This window comes from Oreochromis niloticus, linkage group LG11, assembly GCF_001858045.2.
Source record: "Oreochromis niloticus isolate F11D_XX linkage group LG11, O_niloticus_UMD_NMBU, whole genome shotgun sequence".
In the NCBI taxonomy this organism is placed as follows: domain Eukaryota; kingdom Metazoa; phylum Chordata; class Actinopteri; order Cichliformes; family Cichlidae; genus Oreochromis; species Oreochromis niloticus.
The window spans coordinates 33506875-33534032 of NC_031976.2; the positions used below are offsets into that span (position 1 = coordinate 33506875).

The window sequence follows — 27158 nt, forward strand, 5'->3', positions numbered from 1 at the left end:
ATAACCTGAGCTCACCTTGGGAGGTTTTAAACCATTTAAAAAAAACAAACTAATAATAATAATAATAATAATAATGACCTTTTAGATTAAATTCATGTTAAAAGCTACACGCGGTAAAGCTAGTGAAGTAAGTTTTGCATTATTTCCATGGAATACATTTGCGTAAAAAACCCATGAGTATTCACCCCAAGGAGTCAAAAGGATAAGGAGTAAGGCGGATAGCGAGAGTCAAATTACAGTAACATGAAGTCCTGCAGAGGCCCTATGCTTCTTTTCTTTTCTTCATCTACAAGCATCAAAGAGAGTGTCAGAGGTAGCTGCCCTCGAATGATCTCAATAAACTTTCCCTCCATTTCTGATCATCAGTGATGTCAGGAGAATACCAGCTGATGGGTTTTCACAGCGCGGAGTGAAGCTAATTTTCGATTCTATATCCACCTCTATTCAAGTCCTTACTTTTTCATGTAATTATGTTGCATTAAAAGTTATGAAATTGGCGGGCATGTACCAGGGGGTGCCAACAAAAAAAGAACATAACTGGCAGCAACATGGCAAATGAAAACCATATCCAGTGATTTAGATGGGGTGGTGCCAAGTGGACGTTCTAAGGTAGAGGTGACTGACCAGAGACGGGAATGTCCACTAGCAACAAACCATCAGTGACAAAGCAACGGACAACGAGCAAATACTGCAATTTAGCAAAATGCTTTGTAGCAAGGTAATCCTCTAATGCATTTACCACATTCAAATATCAATCTCAAGCCTCTCAGTTGCATCTGTCCTCTTGAAGTTACTGAATGCAGCTGATTGTCAGTAGTGCCTGGTTGCTGTTAGTTGCTACCCTTTGACTGTGTTGCGACTTTGCCAAAAAAAAAAAAAACAACCTCCCAAGCTGTGGTTAAGCATCATTTTTCATGTCACACCAAGAGCCTGAAATTGGTACCCAACATGTTTTTACAACATTTTTCCACACTGTATTTATTTCTGATTCAGATTTTTCTCTGCCCCCCCCCCCCCTCTCGCCCGCCCCCAATATGCCACCTATTTTTTGTTTTGTTTTTCTAAATCCTGGAAACGCCCCTGGGCTTGAATAAATACCATAAACTTATTTTTTAAAAGCAAAACTGGTCGATTTAAGCTCTCTGATAGGCACGGAATGAATCAAAGCGATCAACTGAAGCGGGGGATAGGTCGTCTTTCAATGAGGGGGGGCTTTCACGGTGACGGTAAGGACACCAACGGCTGAAACGTACCCGGTTTCGAGATGCCAGGGTCCGTATATCCCCTCAAAAATAACAACGGACACAAGTTAAGAGGTGTGTGTGGCATAAGACATCACTTCATTGCTTTGTCAGAGCAAGGAGGTCAACATTTGTGGGGGTGAAACACACAAAAGGGGCCGGCTAAAACAAAAGCGACCATAAACATAATTGGGAGCTAGCTAACGTTAAAAGGCCGGGGGGAGGAGGAGAAGGGTGCGTTATATTACCGCTGAGGGGGGTATTTAAAGGAAAAAACAGAAGCAGAAGCAGGCCTCGGTGTTTTAAACTCAATGAAAATGCGCATAGGAGAAGGCGTTAATGCCGGACTCGTCCGACACAACCGACGGCGAGGCTGATGGAGGACGGTGAGCGGCGGCAGTGCCAGCGGAGTGGTGTGCGGTGGCGGTGCGGGGGGGTAAACGTGTGACTCCTAGCCGTTTCTGGAGTGTCCACATTGTGCGGTGAAGAGCAGTGACCCTGCCTCGGCACAAAGGGAGGCTCGTCCCACACATCCACCACCACCACCTCCCCCTTCTTTTCCTCCTCCTCCTCCCTTCTTCTTCTTCTTCTTCACTGGAAAACGACACTTTTCACGGGACATTTACTTACTTTTCGCGGATCTACGGCGGCTGAACGCGTGTGTCGACCTTACCTGACAGCTGGCCGTCGATGCTGCAATTCCGCGTCGTAATCCCAAGGTACCGAAAAAAGTATATCCTCTCACGGCCGCCTGCTCGCTCCCGTGTCCTTGCTATTTAACTGGAGGTAGCAGCAGCAGAAAAGCGATTACAGAAAACTGAGGAAGCCCCGGACCGCCTCCGCGCGCGCTCCCGGTCTGCGCACACCGCTCGTGCACGTGCGCCGCATTGGTGAGAGAAGTAGCCTACGCGAGGCTAAAGCAATAAAGGGCCTAATGAGTAAGTTGTTTGTTTTGTTTTTTTTAAATACGAGGAATAAAAGACGTTAGTCGTGTAACAATAAGTCACCATATAAAATGTCTTTATCAGCCTGTGCAGGAGCGTAGCCAGAAATTATGAGCCCCATGTGTGCAAGAAATACCCCCCAGCCCCAGTACCTCCCCTCCCCACTCCACCCTATTGCAATGCACACAGCTCACGGGTATTTAAGCCCAATTGCAGCATATGTACACACATGGTAGCGCATGATGTGTTTGCTTATTCTGGTAGACACTTGTAAGAGTGCAAAGTTGGTTAGAAATCGTGTGTATCACAATAAGGCTGGATTTAAAGCTGCAGTAGGCAGCATGTTTTTGGTGTCTCTGGGGGAAAAATCTGAATAAGGTTTCAGCATGTTGTAAAGGAACATATAAAATGTCTTTATCAGATTTTACTGTGTGTTCAGGAGCGGAGCCACAAATTACGAGCCCCGGGTGTGCAGGAAATGTTTCTCCCTTATATTTTTCCTACTCTACCCTATTGAGTTGCACACAGCTTAAAGTCCCAACTCCTGCAACCCCGTGCACACACAGAGTATTCATTATACCTTTGTTTGGTATAATCAACACTTTTATGAGTGTAAAGTTGCTCAGAAATGGTGGACATTAATAACTGGGTTTTGGCTCCTGTGGACAAAAAACCAAAAACAAACTACAGTTTGTCAGGATGTTGTAACTGAAGCTAGGATTGCTTATTCATGGCATCGACCATAATTAATAATTCAGAACTTTTTTCCACAGTATGTATTTCCCCCACCTCCCACCTATGGAAAATCACCAGTTATTGATCTTCAAATGGATACTTTTCCCTTTTTTGCTGGAGATTTACAAATAAGTAAATAAATAGCTAAAAACACCTCTATTTATTTATTATTGAGCATCTCACCAGGCCAACTTACAGTCCTGCCGTCCTGCAGCCTCCACTGTAGGATGTTTGCAGCTGCCTACAGTCAACCAACACCTGTGTGCACACGGGGTCTTTACCTTACAAATGACTTCTGTTGTTGTGAACTGGCACTATATAAATACATTTAAATTTAATTAGTTGCCTAAACATACACTTGCCTGTTTAGTGGCTTAGGACAGAGAGGGGACAGTTTGTTTTTAATCCGCACACATTTAAATGTCTTAAATAATAAGCTTTGGCTGATGTGCATTTCTTTATCATTAAGTGCAAAACTCAGATATATTCATCTTTAGGAAAATGTGATAGTTTTGCCTCTGCTGAAAGCAGTCATTCCTCTGAAATACATATCTATTTTTAAATCATGCAGTGGAAGAAAATCCACTTGCACCTCGCATTTTAATATGTTGTGGAAATGAAAGCCGCAGTTGACAGGTGTTCATTATTACACAACATTTTATGGAAACTCTTTGTTTGACGTTTCGATCTTTCGCATTGTTAACTCTGTGTAAACATGTTTCAGTCAGAATGAGGGATTGCTGTAACGGTGGCTGAGAGGCCTGTTTCCATTGCTCTCCGTTTACGCGCTCACAGGCTTTGATAAATGCACGTGTGAGGACGGCGCTGTCCCACTGTGAAACCAGTATGTAGTCAAGGTCTTTCTGATTGAATTTTTTGTCCCTTTATATACACTTTCCATTTAGTCTGCTTGAGAGAATACGTAGCCCACAGCACTGTAGCGCTGTACAGTGATGACTGTGTAATTCCACATCACAGAGGAAGGTTTGATGTTAAATAAAAACACGTGTTACTAATCTTATGATATTGCTGTTTTTAGAACTGAGAGGTGTTTCATAATGGTGGTTTGAATGAGCCTCGCACCGAACGGGATTATCTGGTTCAGTAAAACAGCCCGCAGCAAGCATGCGTGTGGTTTTATTTATGTGAACCGAGTCATCAACCAGTGACCACACAAATTTACACTGAAGAAATCTGACATGTTTAGACACAACTATGAGATACCCAGTCACACAGCAGCTTACACTAGTCAGACTTGTTCTGGGAGAAACCGCTACTGCTGCCCTTAGTTACCGATTCTGTTCATTGCTTTTATGAAAGAAATTTCTAGGTGCATCCAAGAGATGGGTGGGTGGCATGTCTGTGGTCTCAGGATCACCGTCTCTGCTTTTTCCAGATCCTGTTGGCCTCATTGAGTGAAAACCTCCAGCTTTCATGGTGGTGGTTTGCAGCTAAGTATGAAATGGCTGGGATGAAAAGTTTGAGGCTATGGTTCTTGAAACTGTGGAGGGCCCATTTGGTTTGGGAATCAGGTGGGGTCTCAAGTGGAGAAGTTCAAGTATCTCAGTTCTTATTCGTGAGTGGGGGGAGAGTGGAGCCACAGATTGATGGATGAATTGGAGTGATGGGGATGCTGCACCAGTCTGTGGTAAAGAGAGAAGTAAGCATGAAGGCAGGCAGATTTACTGGTCGATCTACATTCCTGTGTTATGGCCATGAGCTGTGGGAAGTGACAGCTCATTTCTGTTGATTGCTGATACGATCAACAGAAATGAGGTTCCTCAAAAGGGTGTCTGGGTGAGGAGCTTGTCATCCACCTGTTGAGGTGGTTCAGGGATCTGACCAGGATGTCTCCTTGACGCCTCCTGGGCGAGGTGGTTAGGGCATGGCCCTGCAACCTGGACCTGGGTAAGAGCCAGAAATCTGAGGATTACGGGAAGTAAACAATAAACAAAGCTTTGCTTTGCACTGTTATAAACAATAAACAGAGCTTTTGAGAGCATGTTGTAGTCCTGTTAGCACAGTCTGATCCAGTGCTCTTATGCCTCAAGTTTGCCTGTTACATTTCTTTTAATAACAGTCTAAAAGCATGAGTACTGATTGGAATACTTTGCAGATACTTTCAAGTGAAAAAGATCTGCTTTTGAATGTCAAATTCCTAATGAATTAACGTGACAAATTGAATCTCAAGCCTGGCAAACTGGCTTCACAAAACACCCTAAAAACATCCCAGTTCATGAAAGCACTGGTGTGTTTCATCACCGATCGTGGCACGACAGCAGCGGTGACGTCAGTTAAAGTCTGTGAACATTCAGCGCTTAGAGCTTAGAGGGGACATTGGGCTCCAGCTTGAACACAGAGCCGTGACTGTGCTTTCACATCCAACTAGGAGTGGAAGTCTGTGGCTTTGAAGATGCATGCGAGAAAACAATAACAGATTCGCCCTGCTCGGTGCCAATTCATGTGAAAATCATGATTTTACATAAGCAGCAGGGGCACATGCAAAAGACAGTGAAGAGGAAAAAAAGAAGAGATTTGAAGCGTAACAACAAAATCTGAGCTCTTACATTCACCTACCAGCATTTTTATGGAGCTTTCAACTACATCATTCAATGGTGATTTACACAATGAAATGGTATATCCAAATGGATAGTAAGCGGGTATTTGAGATTAAAGAGTTACAAATGCTGTACCTAAAGATCTAGAAAAAAAACCCCTGTGCTTAAAAATTCAGAAGACAGCCATTTACATCAGTAAATGTCACATCTTTTGGCTAAAGCTGCTTTCAAATGTGCACTCCTCTCCATTAATCCAGGAACATCTCTGTTCCTCTGTTCTATGTCTGCTGCATGTCTGATTGAGCACCTGGTCAATTTCTGTAAAACAGCAGAAACAGAAATCTTTAAATGTTGGACCTAACAAGACTTACGTGTCACTTGCAAGCCAGCACACGTTTAAACGCGTGCAGTTGCGATAACAGACAGCTATGCACATGTTTATGACTATGCATTACTTTGGTTGTCCTTGTGAATTGTTTAGCTTACTAGAAAACGATCTAAGCAAAAATAACACGTGTAAGAGGTCCTGGGTCTGAATCCCATATGAGTGTTCATTTGTTACGTTCTCCAGAGACTCCACGCTCCAGATGTGGGGAAGGAACAATGAAAGTATACAAGGAAAAGGAGACAGGGAGGGAGAAAGGGTTTCCATTGATAATGTAACTTAAAGGGACAGCCAAGCACCTGTTTTCAACAAGAAAAACAACAAAACAAAAATGCAGAAATTAAACTGGGAAACGATGATGAGAATTAAAGCACACTCTCCCTCAAGCAAGAATAAATACACAGCTTAAGCATTCTCAGGGTTGATTACTAAGACATTTCCTGGTTATACAGGAAGATGGGTGGCACCTAAGGCTGGGAAGACAGCAGCACAACACGCCCACACAGCAAAGTCACAGTAGGCCTCGTTGGCCTGCAACAAACATAATGACTGTCTAATTTCCAAAGAGATTAAGACCTTTGTCCAACATGCTTTTTCCCTGTTCCCATTTCAACCGAGAGATCTCCCTCACTCTTTCTTAGTCTGTGTACAAGTATCCATCAGTCACCGCGGCACCGTGAAGGAAACACACAAACAGAGTCTGCACAAAAGGCGGATTACGCTTCACTGGAGTCAGAGATGACAATGTAAGAGCAACAAGTTTGTTTCATGTTTAACAAATATTGCTGTGGGTCTCTCATTGTTGTGAGTCTGTCTACAAGAAACTGTGAGAAGCGTTAATTTAAAAGAGCCCCACTGACTGAATGATTGTCAGTGCAGCCTGAAATGTTGTGTGTCTTATAAACACAAACTGAAGGGAAAAAAAGGGGGAATTCAAATTTAATGTGTACAAAAAGCTGGGCCATGAATGGTCAGTGTGAACTTCTGAAATTACAGCGTGACCGTGCTCATTAGACTCCAGCTGGTACAGTATCGCCTTAAGATAAGTAACTGAAACAGAGAGGTGATTTTTCATTCTTTTTATAGGCTGTGGAGAAATTAATTTCCTCACAGTGCCTGTGAAACGCTGGAATTATCACCCTCACAGCTGTTGCAAGAAGTTGGAAAATCAACCAAAAAAAGCATCATTCCGAAGCAGCATGTGAATCACGACGTAGCCACGGGGAATCGCTCACATAAAGCTTTCACCAACCTAAATTTAACCATGCACTGACTCAGAGTTTGGCGGCAGATGACGTTTAATGGCATCTTTTTGGACAGAGTTCTTTGTGACACTTTCATTGCACTCCATTAACCCATGATATCCATCAATATCTGGAGCTGTGACATCACCGTTTTTGGTGAAACAAATGCAGACAGGACCTGAGGCTCTGCATCAGGCAGCACGATAATATCGACTAAACCCAACGCCGCTGAGCTGCACAACCACACCCCAAAGAAATAGCTCTGTGATGTTTTAACTGTAGTGGAAAAGTCAATGCATGAATTAAATACTTTGTTCAGGGATTCTCTCAGTTCAAACAACACTGTGCTAGTGCAGCACTTTCATGAAATATTGAAAGTAAGTGTGGTCCCACTTGCTGTGAAACCGTGCAAACTGTCCCATCCACTCAGCCGAGCATCCGTGAAGCACTAAAGCACTTCTTCAGTCTCAAACAGCAGTTCCAATCCCCATTTCACTTCAGGTTAAATAACTGCCAACTGGTCAAATAAAATAAGAATGAATTCATTTTACAGACACTACTCTTGCCATTTGCCATCTTTAAATAGCCTTAATTCCATATAGATGGTAGATAATTGCACTCTCCACAAGGTCTGCGTCTCATAGTGTAAATATGAACACACCTCCACACAATAATTGACTACTGAATTACCGGGCATATTTATCATTATTAAAGTCACAGCTTTGGTGCTACTAGATAGTGTTAACTGCTTGTTATAGCCACACATGGTAAAACCCTCAGCTTAGCAGCTGAAGCATGATTAAAGAATTTTATGGCTGCATTAAGGCACTTACACACTGCTTGTGGTGAAGGCTGGGGTAAAATAGTAGTTTCATTGGAACATTAAGTTATTAAAAGGGACCTCTTATGAATATTTGCACATTTTTATTCATGCACTCTCATCCCTGCTCATCTTCTGTTTTACACAAGCAGTTCTCCCTCACCTTTTAAACCAATTTTCTCTTAATTGTCTGTCCCACATAAGCAAAGGATTTGAGCAGCATTCAGGCCACACAGGTCTACAGACCTCTTGGCAACCACCTGGTAACCACTGCTCGTGGGGGAAAAGTTAGTATTCCCTGATGGGTTAAAAGGGGGTTGCTAGAGGTTATTGGCAGTTGCTGTGAAATGTATTGCTAAAGCCAGGCTAAATACCTGATTTAGGCTTCTGTGGGAAATCTTTGTGGAGCCTAGGATGTAACCTATGTAGGTGGCTGATGTTGTGGCCAGCACTTATGCCTGTGCTTGCGCATTATGTGTTAATTACCATGTGGTTGTGTCCCAGTGTTTTATACACATGCCAAACAACAGAAACAAATAAAATATTGGCACTTTTTCCCCTCTTTATTGTGGTCATGTTTTTTTCAGGTGTAAACATATTTGTCCCTCTAGTTTTTCCACATTCCCTCAAATCCGTTACGATAGTTTCAGAAATCTCCAGGAGTTTGCTGACATTTGTGAGTCTGTACACTGATGGTATGATTGTAATTTCTTATACTGAGGTAATTATTATTTTTTCTTATCCCCTTTGTGATTGATTTTATTTACATACAGCCAGCAGCCTCCAGCAACTGCTTAGCACCTGGCTGGGGAATACAGATTTTTTTCCCCAAGTGGCTGAATGGTGCCAGAGTGTGGTGGACTGGTCTCTAGGTCTATATGACTGAGGCTTTTAGTGGGAAGATGACCCAGTTAGGAATATCTATAAAGAGTGCAGAAAAAAAACTGTCTGAAACTGAGTGTTTAAAGCAGTCTCATAGGGATTACTTGTACATACACTGACCTCATTATCTGAAACTGTATCTGTGTTTAATATGAGTACCAACCATTGTAATAAACAGACTATTTGAAAGAGTCTACTCTCTGTGAACATCCATCTTTGAACAGAGGTGGTGGTTTACGACACCAACTGTCTGCCATCTATAATCCAGTTTTGAGATCCTTCCCAGATGCCTTAACGCCCACTCACATCCTGGGCCTTCTGACCTCAGGAAATCACATGATAGGATGGGGTTAGGTTTCACAGTGAATTCACCCGAAACCTTGGCTGATTGTGACCTACACCCGTTTTCACACCTTGGCTCATGTGATTTGGTAGAGAAACATTAGGGGGTCCATTGTCTCTCTTGGGGGGGACACTCCCACAGGGCTTAAATCTGGGACTCTTCACCATTTGACCCTAGAACTGAAGAAGCTTCTTGGATGAGAGGTGAAACGTCTTCAAGCAACTTAAAGAAGTCCAGACGCTTTTCTTTCCAGGCTCTTTAGACTACGACGACCTGGATGACTGAGAACCTTCACAGACACCCATTGTAATAGTATCGGTATGCAAATGACAGAAAATAACTAAAAGGATAATAAATCAGCTTTTAAAAACTGGAGCTTGATATGAAGTAGAAACAGGAAATCATAAGAAAAATATTTGCCTTACTTCATCAGGTTTAGTTATTTATCAGATTTAACATCTTTTCTTCTTTCTGGCTCAAATGCTGCTAAAATAACCAAACTCCTTCCCAACATCCATTAAAGTTTCATCCAGCTCCTTTGTTTCAACTTTTTAAAATTCCAGCCTGCTGGCCTGATTTACATGTAATTGTTACTGTGTCACTATTGAAAAGTCCTCAGCGGAGGGTCTTTGAGGAGTGTCTCGCATTTACCGGAGTTTGATGGCCCTCATTATGCTTAACACAAAACAGCTTAAGCAAGGTAACTGCAACCATATGACTGCCAAGTCAGATTAAGTCGTCCATGTGTTAGGGCGAGTGAACATAAACGTTGTCTGTGGTAAAGTGCTATTATGTAGTTTCATAGAGGAAAAAAGGTAAACCAGGAGAATGCGGTGCCATATGCAAGAAAAGTGATCACTAGAAATGAAAGTCAAACTTACATTTCTAAAGAGTCTTTAATGCCTGAACTTGCAATAGTATTTTCATGTAATACCAGTTTATATCCAACAATTTAGAGAGAAATATTCTGCTTTAAATGCTCTTATATTTATATTACAGTGTTCTACTAGTTTTCAAATTGAACATAAACACATGCTTATAAAATCTGGAAGACAGATGTCTTTTTAAACCAGCTTTAGCAAGTAAGTGCTTATTAACGACTAATTCATCAGTAGCGATAGCCTTATTAGAGGATAGCACATAATAAGAAAACAAAAGGTGACAATTTTCATTCTTTTTCAATTGAGCAACATTTTATATGCAGGTGTTTTATGAGATTTAATTGACGGCAGTAATGACACAGTGCATATAAAAGTAAACTTACTATACAATTATAGCACACATTGTGCAGAATGACCTATTTCAGCATGGTGTATTTTATATTACTTATTGATTTAATAATATGTGCATCTTAGACAGTTTCAAAATAATTCCATTATAATTTATTTAATAAAAAAAGGAAGTTTGTTAATGTTCACTGTAAGAGCTTTATGGAATGGCTGAAAATTCAAGAGAATAGATTTTGTTGTTGAAATATTTAGCACATAGCAGGCAGTAATTAAACTCAGCCTCATTCTCACTGCTGTAAAGCTGTTTGGTTTGGCAAAGGTGCTGCATGACTATAGAGTCATGCAGACTGTATCATAGACTGTATATAAAAGATGGATGCCTCCATCCATTGTTTTTGGACTTTGTAGTTTGAAACCAGATATGAATGAATCTGGATGAAAGGGTGGAGTGGCAGAAAAGACTGGCAAGCTTTGTTAGCTAACTACACTGACAGTGACACATGCGTTTTTAGTTTTAATAATACAGTAATTAAAAATACAAGAACTTTTCTCAGTAAAACTGAGGCACAAAGCCTTGCAGATAGCAATATTATAATTTTTTGGAAAAGGCATCAACACCACAAACAAGTGGTTTGGTGACTGAAATTAGTTAAAGTGATGCATAGCAGACAGCTACAGCTCCTTGTTGGGACAGAAAGGGACCGTACTAGTATCAGTGGATAGAGTTGTATGAAATTCCTTTGTTGTCATGAAGGGACATTTGTCTGGGAAGCATTTGTCTAAAATACATATTTAAAGTGAGGTAAATCCCTTAATAGTTAAGAACCGCAGCTTAAAGTCATAAAAATGAGCAGAGTCAGAATATTTAGCAGACAAGGAGAATGCTATGTACTTAGCTACTTTTTACCACTGGTAACAGATGTGAATGTGCCCCCAACCACTGATTAATAAGATATAGTGTTACCCCTCACTGTTACTCAAACTGTCACAGAGTAAAACATCAAACCATTTCCCCCCATAATCACTGTAACTCTCTCTCTGGGTTGCTGAGAGCTAAAACCTTTATTGTGTGGATTAATAACCCCATAGGCAGAGGTAATGGCTTACTTGGAAGCACTGTTCTTTTCTTCTGCCTCCCCAAGAGTCAATCCACAGTGATCTGTGGGCACGCCTGAGGGCAAGCTCGGTCGTAAACTATGAGAAATAAATTGTTTGATAACCAGTGCCTGATGGGAACTCACTCCTCCTGAGTGAAATGTCAGTTAATTACATTTATGCATATTTTGGCAGCATTTCTTCACATGCAGAAAAATAATAAATCACGATTTATCCAATATGCTTCGCAGACTCATATCCCCGTGGGATGACTGTTCAAGAATCAATAAAACACGTAAAGGCTCGGTCCGTGATTGCAGCAGGCTTTTCATGTTTTGTTTACACAGAGATTTATCGGACTGAGATTGTTTACTTTCCCTGGAAAATTTATAGCTTGAGAATTTGCCACGTGCATTGAAGGTGTGCGCTGGCATAATAGGTTTTATATTATTCGGTTGTAAAAGGTGTGTAATATCTAAACAAACTAGAATATGAACTTCTACAAAACATTGGGTTTTCCATGTAAGATCAAATTCAACAACTTGGGAAGCTGTATGAAATATAAATAAATTAAATGGTTTACTAATCACTTGAAGCCTGCATTTAACCATAACTGTACTGAGATGATGGACAAAACAAAGAAAGCTGATTATTTTGAATTTACTGCCAGCACCAAACATTCTGCCTGTGCTTGCAACTTTCTCTGGAGTTTTGTTTATGGTGTTGATGGCTTCTTTTTGCTTTAAAGGATCTTAAAGAGGACGTTTAATCGACTTCTTACACCAGTTTGTCTCCAATCCTCATAAAAAAAAATCACACTGTGTAGATGCTTTACATTCTTTGCTTGTATTAGGGAAGGAAAAAAACAGCGTTTTATTTGCTTAAGCTCCGATTTTTTTTTTTTTTAAACCAGAGAATGACTCATTTGTTTGACCCATAAACATGAACCCTGAAAAGGGGCCCCAGGGCGAATAGTTTCTTTGCAGTCCCTGATTACCCGCTATTTATGGTAATTTGATGAAACATAAATTCATTTGGGAATATGCAACGTGCACACCAGAGCAAAGGTAAAATGGCTGTGTGGAAATGAAGATGCCTTATCAGAGAGCTTTATCATTTGAGCTGACACTATAATTTAATGGTCAGTTGGTTTATGGAATATAATGGTGCATTTTTCATAAAGCGACTGACACAGAGTGAATATGGGGCCCGGGGGAGCTGGAGCCCCGAGGCTGTAACCTTGTTGGTAAGGCAACACATTAGGCTTTATTGCATCTTTTATTCCCGTGTCTCTTTGACTCGAAAAAAGAAAAAAACTCTTCACAGTTAGAAAACAGTATATACATATATATATATATATATATATATACTTAGATCCTTTAATGAAGCTGTATTAAACTTCTGCGTAATTTGAGGGAATATTTTTATGACTGCAGTATTTCATTACGTGGATTCTTTTTAGGCTTCTGCTGCACTGTTTTCACTGCATTACCCTGTAATTCACTTTAACATATTTGGTGTCCTGGGAAACTCTGGGATCTAGGCTAGAATTAAAAATTGTGCTCTGGGTTTGAATAATCTCACACGAGTTTGCAGGCAGGGACACACCAAATCGTCTGCTGGGCTGAAGAGGGTTGGCTCCAAGTCTGAGAAAATACTTATTTATGAAGTTCACTGTGCTGAGCATTAATTAAAGAAGACTGGAAGTCTGCATCTCTCTCAGCAGCTCTCTGAGTTATAAATTCTCATGAGTGATAAATATAAATCTGAAATAAAAACAGTTTTGTTCTTTACTTAATGAGTAAATCAGATCAACACTTTCACTGAGACCAGGGGCCTTGTGGAACAGCAGCACTGATGATCATTTAAAAACTGAAAGATGTTCATAACTTGTAAAAGCCTGTACATTTTTTATACTTTTTGTGCATTGTGGTTAATCTTCACCAGAATTCCCAATACTAAGCCAAAAATGAGCACACAATGAATAAAGTTAGCGATGTATTTGACTGAATACCAAAAGGTAAACAGGTTGTGGGTCACATATTTAAATGTCATCAATTTATTTTGACCATGTCAACAATCATGGTAATGGCAAACATCCCACCCAGTACCGTCTTTTCCCCTCTCCAAGACACCAAAGTGGTTAATAGTAGTTAACACTGTGTATATTTGTTGAACTTAACATGTATCATGCTTAAACTGTGAAACAAATATTCTACTCCCTTAAAGCAGGAAATAAAAGGTCTACACTGTGACTCAGTTTTACAAAATCATTGTTTCTTTTTAATTTTTGGCTGCATTTCTAGTTGTTTGGCACCTTCCCAGTAAAATGAGTTATAAGTAATAAAACTCAAAACTGCAGTTTAGGCCGTAAATCAAAGCAATGTGCAAATGTAAAAAAAACTGCAGTTCCTTGGATGGCCACTTGAGGTTGGCTATTGAATTGAATCAGTACCCAGTCAGCAGAAATGAAGGTGTTTTAATTCCTGTGGGCGATACCTTCTTTTAACGTGTATAACACCTCTAATTTGTATTAAGACTTACGGTTTTGCATTATTAGAGGTGTGATCACTTTGAGTGACAGGCGGGTTCTGTTTGCTCTTCTTCAGTGTATTAAAAGGCAAAAAAAATGTTTATGTGTAGGTGACAGTTGTTCCATCTGTCTGATAGTTTTAGGTTTATTCTGTTTAGCCTGTTTTCTTGCTCGCCCAGTTTAGCAATATGTTTAAAGGTTTGTCTTGCTCCACTAATACAACAATGGTCCAAAAAAGGAAAAAAAACCCACAATGATGACTGTGAAGTTCAAGACTTCAGAATTGTTGTTCTACGTAAATTAAATATATGCACTCTACGATCGTACTGGATTATTCTCCAGTATTAGTTCATGTGATTTTAGTCACAATACTGAGTATTACAACTACGCATTCCTGCTATAGCTGTGACAATAATATCAGTATTAGAGATTCTTTTGCCCATGATATTTGTGTATTAAAAATTTGATAACCCCAATCTTGAGTTCCAGGAATCCCCGACCACGAGGAAGGGGAAGGGCAGGGCCACTGCAAGGTTCAGGGGCTTTCCAGTGCAAAAGTGCAAAGTGTGGCTAAAAGTATCAGTGTAACCATACAGTCGCCCATTTATCATGATAAGAAAATTACAGGGATCACACAGGTGAGCTGGTGAAGTCATTATTCTTGAAACTAAATCATTAGGGTCAGTATCAAGACACAAATATTTCTATAAATAATTTGTATTTTGTTGTCAAACTGGACTCACTGAGATATTTTCTGTTACTGTCCACACAAGACAGATCCTTCCAGCAATATCATATCTCTGCAGCACATGTTCTACCACTTCTTTCTTTGTGTGCAGGTATTTGTTGTTTTGTATCAAGAGATTTTACTGTGTTATCAGAATAAACGAATGCACAAATTGTAGAAGGATAAATTTGTTTTGGTACTGCAACGGCCGACTTTAACGCTCACCCAAGTTGGCAGGTATGGGGCCCAGTGTCAGTTCAGATCTGGCTGAGTGCGTAACACGTCACCCTTATTCAAATGAAGGTCCTTCGGATTACCCTCCACAGTCATTAGATCAGCATAATAAAGGGACTCTGACCAGTGTAAGAGGAGGAGGAGGTGTGCCTAGGGTCGGGTACTTGGTGTGATAGACAGCGACCTATTAGGCCTACACGTGAATGGAGGACGCTTCATTGAATTCACTTCCTCAGTTTGTCCCTGGCAGGCCCCAAGGTCACGTCTGCTCACTGCTGAGGAGGCTTTTGTGATGGAAATCCAGTGGATAAAGTTTAACCCCTAGAACAATCCAAAACCTGGTCCTGCATGTTCACTAGCTCCCCTCGTTCACCCCTGCTCCAATCCAGAAGCAATAGGCTGCAAGTCCTGTGGCAGATCCTTGTTATCGGACCCGCCTGCAGGTTGGATGGATGAGTGTTAAGTGAGCTTAAGTGGGGTTTCATTGTATTCTTTATATTTGTCACAGATGTTGCTGTGAGCGAAAAAGGCACGGGGGTGGAGGAACAGAGGGGGAATGAAATCCATCTGTAATAATCTGCATTCATCTGCAGAAATTAAGCCGACAATCAAAAAACAAGTCTGTAAAACTGATAAGATTCAGTGGTTTTGATGGCAACAGGCCATCGTCAACATTTCAGAATCACCCCGCCCCCTTAGGCCAAGCTGCTTTTCTTCTCATTCCCCAACCTTTTCTGAGAGCTGTGCTAAGACTGAATATTAAATAATGAGATTAATGCTGGTTCAGCCTACATGAGCTCAGCTAGTAGCCACATCTTGTATAGTGCAGAGAGAGAGAAATCATACCATCAATGCTGAATATGCCCATCTACCAGCTCCGTACGTTCTCATTATTCATCTAAACGCTAATCTGCTCCATGTCAGTTGGCTGCCTTTAATATTTTTCATGCCAACAAGCAGGATTCATCTGTTGTGTCGTTCTGCTGGTTCATCGTGATCTTCTTCTGTGTTCTGCAATCAGCATTCAATCAGAGGTTCAGGCTGCGTGTCTGTAAAAGTGACAGTTTACTGTTTAATGACACGTTTGAAAACCGGGGATATGATCTGCTTCAGAAACGGGCAGCAGAAAACAAGAGACTAGCAGCTCTGTGAGGCTTCACTCAGCCACAGCGGTGCTTTTAACTGAATGCTAATGTCGCTAATAAGCATGCAAAATGGGAACTGCACATATTTTACATGCAGGCTCTGAGGCGTACTACAACATATATTTAATGTATGCTGCTTTTAAAAAGAGAGAGCAAGAGATTTCTGGGGTTTCTGAATTACTGGTAACAGGCTGATTTGCACTATTGATTTCTGTTACTTCATATTAGGCTATTATTGATTGACTGCACTGATCACATGCACAGTATTCTTATAGTGGATCCAATTTAAAAGTCTGTTTTCTCTATTGCCAGTATTTTGTGAGTCTGTGTGAAAGTTCTTGTGGGACTTTCTGCAAAACGAACAACCATGAAGGTAGTTTTGATGAACCAGTTTTGAGATGAAAGATACTGTTGCAAATCTTTACGGATGAAGTCTCGATCCATTAAGTAACTGGTCTTTATGGCACCGTTAGTCTTGGATTTTCAAACATGAACAGCCATTAGATCAAGCAGACAACCAGTTAGTTTCTGTCCACAATCCCAGAATTTCCATTGATTGTCATACACGGTGCCCTTAAGTTAAGCTCCTACTTTTACTGCTCTGTCTGACTTAAATTCTGTCTCCATGTTGAAGGATTAAATGAGCCATGTGGTCAAATAAAATTAAGTTTATGCCATTGGAAATATTTTTCTGATGAATAAATAATAAAATATAACTTGAAAAGCACTTTACATATAGGTTGATTAACAATGAAATAAAATATGTACCTTCAAGTTCAAGTAATTACAAATCACCTTCTGAGAAACAAAAACTGGATGGTTATCCCTCGATTAGTTACTAGTTTACTAGTTATTAGTTAGTTTCATTCAGCCCTCCTGATTCAGCAGAGGTAAAATCAAAGGGATCCCCACACGAGTAGCCCTCATTCTTTATTTTTCAGATTGTTTGGGATGCTTATTTCATTTTTTACTTGCACTGTAAGGATGATGAGTCCATTCCTTGAGCCAAAATGAGAATTAATGTACAAAACAGGTTGCAGCAGCATAACAGGCGCACCAGTGCGTCGGTGACAATAGTGTGGCAATTCCGGCACAGCCTAACCCGATTTCAGTTCAGGTTTAACTGAACTCTACAGCAAACTGTAGCTCCACTGTCTTTAAGTCCATCTGCTTATGAGGACTTAATGTGTTCAGCAACTGAATAATCTTTATTTCATTGTGTGTATGTGTGTGTGTTTGTGTGTGTGTGTGTGTCACTTCCTGCCTTTGAACACAAGGTGGGGCTGTGAGACCTGCGCTAATCACCCGACCTCCCACTCTCATGTTTCTCATTTCCTCTTGGTGCTGCTGTCATCTTAATGTCATGGTGGTGAAGTGAAGAAGGTGTGACCGGGGTGGGAGATTGTGTGTGTGCATGTGTGTGTGTGTGTGTGTGTGTGTGTGTGTGTATTCCCGAGGGTCTTGTTTTCTCTCTCTTGCTCAGGCATGGCAGTGCTTGATTTGCTTGGAATTGCAGCTCAGTGATGAGACAAACCAAAGCATGTCAAGGTCATTCAAAGCTATCATCTCTCTTTTTCAGAAGTGAGAGGCGCTTGGCAGCGGAGCATGGGAAGGATGGGTTCTTTAAAAGCTTTCCTTATAGTCCCATAAGCATGGAAAAATGAACTCCTAGTCCAGAATCGTTTGATGCTCAATGATCCTTTGAGGCTTTAAATTGTTTTACCAGGTGTAATCATCCTCCTGAAATGTCACAGAAAGGCATTTGGTCCTAATGGACTTTTATAGCGTTTCTTTGATAGGATTGAGTCCTTAAAACCAGCTATAAGTTGGTATGAAAGTGGATTTTAGCTGGAAGAGAAGAAAAGTTACACCTCTCAGGTAATAGCTGAAGCAAGAAGCATGTCTTTACTGTCAAATGAAAACCTTGTGTCAGCAGAAAAAAAGAAATCTCACTGAGCTGGAGGTTGGAAAATTGAGTCTAGTCTGCCTGCGTGACTTCCATTCTGATATTTGTGAGTTCAAAACAGAGATGATGATGTTGATTTCTCTCTTCAGAATAAAGCATTCACATAACGCTATGAAGCTGATTTTTCCCCACAACAGCACCAAAACAAATCAAATTCAAGGCTGCAGGGGAGGTCTTTATTGCTGTCTTGTTCTGTTTGAGGATCAGTCCCGTGCAAGTCTATTTTCAAGCAGAGCTGAATGCATTCCAGTCTGAGTCAGAGCTGAAGACTTTGCTGCAAAAAATGGGCAAATGCTTCCTGAATTTGAATTAAGGGGTTTGTTTTAACATCATTGAACAAGACATCGTTTACCTTTATGTATTTAGTGAGCAGGTTTATGTTGCACACAGTAGAAAATGATTTTCATTTATGTGCTTAGCATATAAGCACAGCTGGGTGTTCCCCAGCCCTGGAAGCCAGTCTGTGTCTTTCCTGAGAACAGCTGGGCTTTGGATGCAAACCAGTGACCCTGCCTTTGATGTCCCACATCTGTTGTGTCACATCACAGCAATTTAGCATCATCTTTAGCCTCTACAATACAGAAATATTTCAAAAGCTCAGTGAAAGTTAATCCAGAAAGAACTACCACAACCCTCAGAGCTACTTGACTGAACCCTTTATACCGTCCTTCGCTTATTTTAAACCAGCTCTTCATTGCTTTCAGTGTCAGGTCTTTTTGTCAGTTACTGGACTACCTCCACTTTGGGGTCATGCTCAAGAGGCAGACCCCAAATATGACTCAGATGAGAGCCCTCCTGAAGATTCCTGCTCCAGGTTAAAACTACTTATCTTTCAGTTATTTCAAAGAGAAGTCCACAAATGTCTAGACTGTCACCTGGCCGAAGTGGTCGATGACATCGGAAAGTTTTCTTGTAAACCAAGTGGCCATCTTCTTGGCTGAAAAGTGAAGCCAAACAACTGCAGCTTCTCTAGTTTGAGGGTGGCTTGAAAAGCATTTCAAGTATTTCCTCAGAGTCCCACATTAAAGCATCCAATTCTTGGCATGAAATTAAGATTTTTTTTAATAGCCGGCCGGATCAGTCTCTGTAGCTCATTCATAACGACTGACGAATTACAAAACCATTTAGTTTTGTTGAAGCCTGAGGCTAGGGATGTGCCCATTCCTTGGTTAGGAATGTTACAGGTACAGGCTGTTGAAATAAATCTGTTGTTTTTGTCATGTGTTGCAGAAGATAAGTTACCGGTCCATTCTGCCAAATATGGAAACATCAGCAACAACAGCTGAGTCTAAAACACGATCACTGAAGCTTCAAAATAAGGAGCATAGCAACTAACGGGTGCAGTCACTGTGTCCATTTCTGTTAAGGTTACAGCGAACTGAAGCAGAGAACTATAGAAACATAAAATGACTAAAAGAGAGAGATAGTGAGGAGAGGGAGCAGGCAGAGGGAATGGAGGCAGGGTAGCTGGTGGCACACATGAGAAGGTCAGAGTAAAGGCAGAAAACCCACAGTTACGTCCAGAGGGAAAAGCTCTGGTCTTAGTTAAACTCTCCAGAAAGATTACAGTGCAAATACTGGCGACCCTGGGTGATAACTCTACTTAGCCAGCAGAGCAACCTGGCAAAATTGGATGGATGGGCGAGGGATTAAATGCAAAGGGAGACTGATTAATGATTGAGTGCAGGTGTGCAAACCAGCGAGCCAGGTGAGACCAGTCACAGTCATGGCTCCATGGAGGGAATACAGACAATACAGCAGAAACGGGGAGAGGAGAAAAAAGATAGAGGGCAGATCATCACTCAAAGGGGAAGGAGGCCACAGCAATGCCCTGCTTTTTATATACAGTCTATGCTGTAAACACAGACCTTTGTCTAGTTGGGTACAGCTTCAACCATAGAAGGAGATATTTGTAATAGTCTACGAAAAATAAACGTAAATTGTTTTTGTGATTCTAAAAAGAGCCTTCAGTGGATTTAATTTTAAAAAAAGTTATTTCAAATTGAACATATGATTTTATTATGATGCAGAATATTTTTGTTATATTTCTTTACTGAGGTAAATTAACTGTTTCCGCTCCATTTATTTAAAATTTTACCAAAAACAACCAAGCAACAACTGGTGAGGTTACAACTGAACGACCTGTTTGAAACTGATCTCAGAAACAACGGAAGGATCTCTTTGCCATTTTGATCTCCTCTACAAAATGCTTTGCACAATTTTCAGCCATTGAACAAAATGTGTTTTATTTTGCAACCAGAATTGCTGCCACCTGCTGGCTGTTATTAAGAATGCATGTTTAAGACACAACATTGATTGCACTTTTAAGACCTTTGCCCATATTTTGAAATAAGTTCAACATACCCAGCATGTCTTCCTGTTATCTGGATTCACCTCCCCCAACATTGGCAGTCAGAATAAGAGGACACACAAAGCTGGTTATGAGTTAAGAGTACCACAACTGTATCATTAAATTAAATGGATGGATGGGTTATCATTGAGTATTCCATTAAATAATATTTAACAGCTTTAGTGATGTTTAACATGTAACAACAGAATTCAAACCTAGGGTTAGTCGATGTGCAAATATGATATAAGGTCAGCAGCGTAGATGTCATGTTTGCTCATAGAAAAATTGTTTTAGTAAAATTGTTTGTATCAACAGGGAAAAATTCAAGGAATAAAGTTGCACCTCAGAATCTCTTTATTAATAAATCTCCTGCTATCTGCACACAGAGGTCTGAGGGCTCTTTCAGGAATGGTGATGCTTTTTTCTGAAGAGCAGATTTCATACATGCTGATATCTTAGCTTTGCAGCATGGGTTTGTAGCCTAACCCTGAAGTTATCTGGATAAGACTCAATCGTGCTTCATAGCACAGGCCTCTGGAAGCTCTGCCCATCTTTTGTATACAGTCTGTGAGGGCTCTCATTTTTTTATTGAGACAGCTTGTGGCCACCAGAGCTTTCTGCTTGACTTGAAGGCAGATCTACAATTCCTCCACTGTTTTTTCCACTTTATTTATTCTTTCTGGATGTGATGATGATGGTTGGTTAGCAGATGTAGGGTGAAGTGTTGTGAGTTACACAAAATTTCTGGTACGACATAATTTTGTCCCAGGCTTTCATTGGTTACAATATTATTATAACACCCACTTTGTGTCTCTGTAACTGTGACCGAAGATTTTACTGTGATTCTTTCATCGTGGCCGTCTTTAATCTGAGATTTCACAGTGTTTACCTGCCTTTACACTCCTCTTTCGTGTAGTTGTCTTCAGACATACCCAGTCTAAACTCTTAATCTGACTGTCAAACTGTGGAGCTACAATTTGATTGAGATTATGTGATATTATTGCATGTGAGATTGTTTATTGTTCAGGAAACTTCCAGAAACGTGGCATGTTCAACCCCCCAAATGACTTGTATTTCTAAGAATATTATTTTTATGAAAGAAAATAATTACCTCTCCACAAGAGTAGCACTTTTGAATACTTCTGTGTTATTTCCCACACAACACGGTGCTTTGCCTCACCCAGCTTGTTCATTTTTCATTACAAAACCCATCCTTGCACATTTCTTTCCAGTGGCGACTCTTCACCAGAGTTATTTCAGTCCAACAGTCAGGCTGAATTTATGACCTAAGGAGCAACATGATTGCACGAGGACTAAATGGACAACTCCTTAGTTCACAAAGCAATTTTCAAGTTCCTTTTTTTAAAAAGAGAAAGAAAACTATTGGACACATAGTGTGCACAGCTTGGCTGCAGCAGAGCTACAGTCAATCAGCAACTATTCAAACACAATCAACCATGTTCTGCTACGGAGCCACACAGAACTCCTCTCCAATTACCAACACAATCACATCTGATTGCTTTTCATGTCTGCATTGGTCACTTTCCAAAAAAATGCTCGCTCTGTGTGTGGGAGCCTGATTTCGGCGCCATAACTCGAGAGATGCATTTTAACAAAGGAAAACACATGCGTTTATTGTAAGGTCCCTGTGTATTTTCCCTGAGTATAATCATAATTTTTCATGTGTGTTTTTTTTTTTTTAACTGTTCCCACCAGATGTTCTCTTTTCTCACTTCTATTTATTTTTTCCTCTTGTGTACTTTGGCAGCAGGTATTCAGAGAGAGCGAGGGAGACAAAGTGCCGCAGCTATTTCCAGTTATTTACTCATACGCCGCACAAACACGCACAGGGCCGTTTAAAAACTATCAAAAGCTGACTCCAGACGTCCTCTTTGTCGCTCTCCGCTCTCCACAGTAAAATATTCATAAACGGTTTTGCTTCCAATTCCTTTTTAAAGCAAACACACCGCTGTCTCATTGTTTGCATCATCCTCGCTGCCTTAATAGCGCGGTGTAAATAAGCAGGAGTTGGTTATTTAGGAAATGTTTGCGGTGTGGGTTGTTTTTCTGTTGGCAGAAGGAGATTAATGGTTTGTTTGCATTCCCTGCATGCTGTTTATCATGGTGATGTGATGGTGATACATGCAGGACATATTATGAAAGATAAAGTGGCAGGGAGGAGGAAGCTGTGTAAATGTGATTTACCGTTTACATGGGTCATAAAATTAGAGTTTATGTTCACATTACAGTTATTTTTCTTTCATTTGTGTGTTTAGCTTCTGACCTCTGGACATCTGGGTGACGAACTGAGCAGGCTGCGATAATCAGCAGGTGATGAAGAGCACAGAAGCTAATGAAGCGGTCCCTCAGGGGAGGAACTGAAAATGTGAACTCTGACTGAATTTCTCTTCTCACATTTTCAGAGCTGTTCAGCCCCTGACTCTGCTGCTGGGAGCTGAGAAGACTTGATGAGGACGCGATAAAGAGATTCTAAATATAAAAAACCTGGCATTTCTTTATTCAGAGCTGAAGCTGAATAAAGAAAGTTGGAAACCACTAGTTGTGTATTTAGCCTGTCTGTAGCTGGATCTATTGGGATCATAAAATATTCTTGAGTTTCTTTGTTAAATCTTGTAAAACTGATCGTGGTAAGTTCTGAGTTTGAGTCTCTCAGTGTGCCGTGACAAAATTGTGCTTCATGCCAACCCAAATTTGAACGTTGGGGTTAAAGCCTCAGTCATGCAGGCCTAGAAAGGGGTGGGTGTACTGAATACTCCTGGACTGGTTGGTGCTTGGTGAGTCATTGCTGGATGTTGTTCATCAGATGAAAACACCCCAAAAATATTGCTGCACTAAAAACTTCCTTACGATTACTTTGATCTTTAGCAGGTTGCAGTGGATGCCGTTAGACGATGCATAGATGATGGCATCTTTTCTGCAAACACTTGCAGAAAAGAGCTTGAAACCTTTAGATTAAAAGGCCTGCTTTACTGCTGCAATCAACATATTTCAAGAAGCGTAATGTTTACTTTGAATATAAATAGTCTTTGTTTTTCAGCACCTCTCAGTTTCACTACCTTTTGGGCGAGTGTTTGCAGAAAAGTCGGCGTCTTCCATGCAAACTACTGGTGACTGCAGCAACCTGCTTACAACAAAACAGTCACAGGGAGACTTTTGGTGCAGCACTATACCCGACTACCCGACCTTCCAACTGTCACCAACCAGTTACCAGCTGGTCAGAATACACGTTTTTCCCTTGTGACGTGTGGGTGCCACGGGGTCGCCCACAGGTCTCTTGGACCTCAGTGAGTCTGTGTGACTCACTAAGGTCCACGTTATCATTGGTGTTCTCCCTAAACCTAAACTATCAAACCATTTTGTTCTTTTTAAGAAAAAAAAAATAATTCTTCAGCCTTGGCAATCAGGTGATTCCAACACATCATTTTTCCAAAAGTTTTTTTTTTTTTTTTGCTTATCTGCTTGTCAATTTTCATTTTCTCTAGTACAAAAACTGCATATAGTACTATTATGTGGTTTTATATTATGCATTATATTACAGTATATAGTACAGTGTGTTTCACAGAGATGCTGCTGCACATCTGGCTTGGGGACTTTTAGAGAGACAGGGATGATGATCTGAGTCTGACACTGAGGTCATCAAAACAACTGCAGCTGTGGTGAATATGGACACCCACAGCAAGCAAGAGGAAACTGTTTCTATGATCTGTTTCAGCTCTGCTGTCATAAGGAAAGACACAGAAACAGTTTACCACCTCATATGATTTCTCTCCTTCCCTGATTAAGGCTTCTGTGGTTGTTTTTTAGGCTAAATTTAAAGAGATAAGAATAAAGGAATTCCACTGGTTATTTGGAAAAAGACAGCATTTGAGGTTTTTTATATTTTAACTGCATACGGATGATTGAATGAATGATCTTTATTATCAATAAACATAATAAAAAGGCTTTCCCTTTGAATAAAAACAATAAGTAAATGGAATGAATAAAAACAACCAACAGAGGGAAAACAGCAGCATTATGCACATATCATATGTCTTTGTATTGAAGTCTTAAATAATACAAGGTCTTAAATAATCAGGCCCCATCTTATCTTAATGACCTTGTAGTACCATATCACCCTATTAGAGCACTTCGCTCTCGCACTGCAGGCCTACTTGCTGTCCCTAGAGTATTTAAAAATAGAATGGGAGGCAGAGCCTTCAGTTTTCAGGCCCCTCTTTTCCAGTTTGGATTCGGGAGACAGACACTATCTCTACTTTTAAGATTAGGCTTAAAACTTTCCTTTTTGCTAAAGGATATAGTTAGGGCTGGACCAGGTGACCCTGAATCCTCCCTTAGTTATGCTGCAATAGACGTAGGATGCCGGGGATTCCCATGATGCATTGAGTTTTTCCTTTCCAGTCACCTTTCTCACTCACTATGTGTTAATAGACCTCTCTGCATCGAATCATACCTGTTATTAATCTCTGTCTCTCTTCCACAGCAGGTCTTTATCCTGTCTTCCTTCTCTCACCCCAACCGGTCGCAGCAGATGGCCCCGCCCCCCCCTGAGCCTGGTTCTGCTGGAGGTTTCTTCCTGTTAAAAGGGAGTTTTTCCTTCCCACTGTCGCCAAAGTGCTTGCTCATAGGGGGTCATATGATTGTTGGGTTTTTCTCTGTACCTATGAAGCACCTTGAGGCGACTTTTGTTGTGATTTGGCGCTATATAAATAAAATTGAATTAAATTGAAGTGTGTATTTCGTGCCATGTTTACAGTAGAGTGTGTAGTGTGGTGGAAGGTTTCACTCTAGAGTAAAAACTGTTCCTGTATCTGTTTTGATTGTTCAGAGCTGATCGAGACTGACCGGGGCGTACTGTCCTTGCTGATACTGTCTGCCTTCATCAAACTGATGGCAGAGATGGAGTCCAGATGTGCGAGCTCCATCCTAACAATGCTCTTTGATGCTCTCACCACTCGGTGCAGCTCTTTCCTCTCTGCAGCACAGCTGGCATACCACACTGTTGCTATTTGTCAGGATGGATTTCACTGCACTCTTGCACACTTTCTGTAAAAGTTTGGCTTGTTTTAACTTTCTGAGGATAAAGAGTCTTTGTTGTGCCTTCTTGACCAGCTGGGAGGTGTTAGTGCACCATGTCAGCTGCACTGAGAGAGTGACTCCCAGGTACTTAAAGCTCTCTACAGTCTCCACTATGTCACCATGAATGTGGAGTGGGAGATTTTGTTTCCTGACCCCAGATCCCTTGAAGTCAATAATCATCTCTTTTGTTTTTGAGGTGTTTAGGCCCAGATCATTGTCCTTACAGCACTCAGTCAGACGGTCCACTGCCAGACTGTAGCCATTTTCATCCTAAAAAGAAATGAAGCCAATGTTTAATTATGGAATCAGAGGTGCAGATGGAGCGTTGGGCTTAACATCCATCCATTGGGAATACCAGTATTTTTGCTTGATGATATTTATTATGTTTTTTTATTGTATTATATCTATATTGTATTTATTTTTTTTGAGCTTATTTAATGTGTCTAACCTTTATTTGTTATACGGTGTATTCAATGTTTTGGCTGTTGAATAATTTCTGGTCTTTTGGGATAAATAAACTGTATTTTATTTTATCCAATTTTATGTCTCTGTCCTCTTGTCCAACTGTGGTCTCGTCTGGATAGAAAAAAACTCAAGGTGACAACAGAAAACCCCCCAAAAGTACCCACATGAGGTCTTAATGATGCCTACATTTATATGCAGTCTATGTTTAAAGAGAAACAGGTAGTTGAGTGATAAATAAAACAGAGCCAGAAGAGCCCGGAGCTCCGGCCTCGCCTTCACTAGATGGCCGGTCACCATCTGAGGTGGATATAAATGTTAGAGCGGTAGTTTCAGAAATGGAGCACCGTCGAGGGGAAGGTGGTTCTGGGAAGCAGTTTTCACAGAGACTTCTGTCCCATTATCATATTTCTGGATTACAGCAAAAATTATTTGGTTGGCAATAAAACAAACTGTGAGGCACATAAAGTAAATAGTTTCAAAACATGTGGTTTGGCAGGATAATAAATCATATTCAGCTGTGCTATTTTTGGGATATGGCACTGAAATAAAGTTTCATGACTGTGGGCTGTTTTGAGCTTTTTTCTCCCCCTTTTGCTCAAATCCTGCTTCAGACTCTGCTCCGCTGGTCTCTTTGGGAGAGCCTGGTAGGTGAGCAGAAGCTGTTCAGTATCATTTCAAATGATGTTAGTTTTGAAGCCAAGCAAAATGTCTGGCAGGAGAAGATGTGGAAATGTTTGTTTATTCATTGCTTAAAGCTGGTTAGTTTGCACATTAGCCCCCGAGGACAGAGTGACGTCAACCTTTGAAGCCCAACAACATGATCATAATCCCCTTTTGAACTCGAACATAATTGGTATCAGTTGTTGAAAGAGGCGATGAATGAAAAAAATGACTGAGAGAACGGTCTTGGTGTAGCTTTACATGCTAATTATTTGGCTTATCTGCGTAATGAAAGAACAGATCAGTGAATGAATGTGTTTGGAAAAGGGAAAGGTTTAATTTCTGCAATCTAAAATTCATCAGTCCGTATTTCAAAAGGAAATTATTTTTTCATCATCAAAACATCGGTTAATTGGAAGCAAAGACCCAGAAGAAGATGATAAGTTATAATCGCAATCTGTTTTATATTCACGGAGAAGAAACGCCGCAACTTGTTTGGATAAAA

The 27158-nt window shown here is 40.6% G+C and overlaps 1 protein-coding gene and 1 long non-coding RNA gene across 2 annotated transcripts in view; one reads left to right on the plus strand and one right to left on the minus strand.

The window, feature by feature from the left end:
• LOC100705137 (ubiquitin-conjugating enzyme E2 E2) overlaps positions 1 to 2068 on the minus strand; it is a 36746-nt gene extending 34678 nt beyond the window's left edge. The window contains exon 1 of the mRNA XM_003443150.5: positions 1915 to 2068. The gene's annotated coding sequence lies outside the window, so the exon portion shown is untranslated. The remainder of the gene's footprint in view (positions 1 to 1914) is intronic.
• On the plus strand, positions 2046 to 24597 carry LOC109204244 (uncharacterized). Its single transcript, XR_002063833.2, has 3 exons — positions 2046 to 2179; positions 22708 to 22762; positions 22855 to 24597. It is a non-coding gene; the product is annotated as an uncharacterized LOC109204244 (long non-coding RNA).
• Positions 24598 to 27158: the final 2561 nt, after the last annotated feature.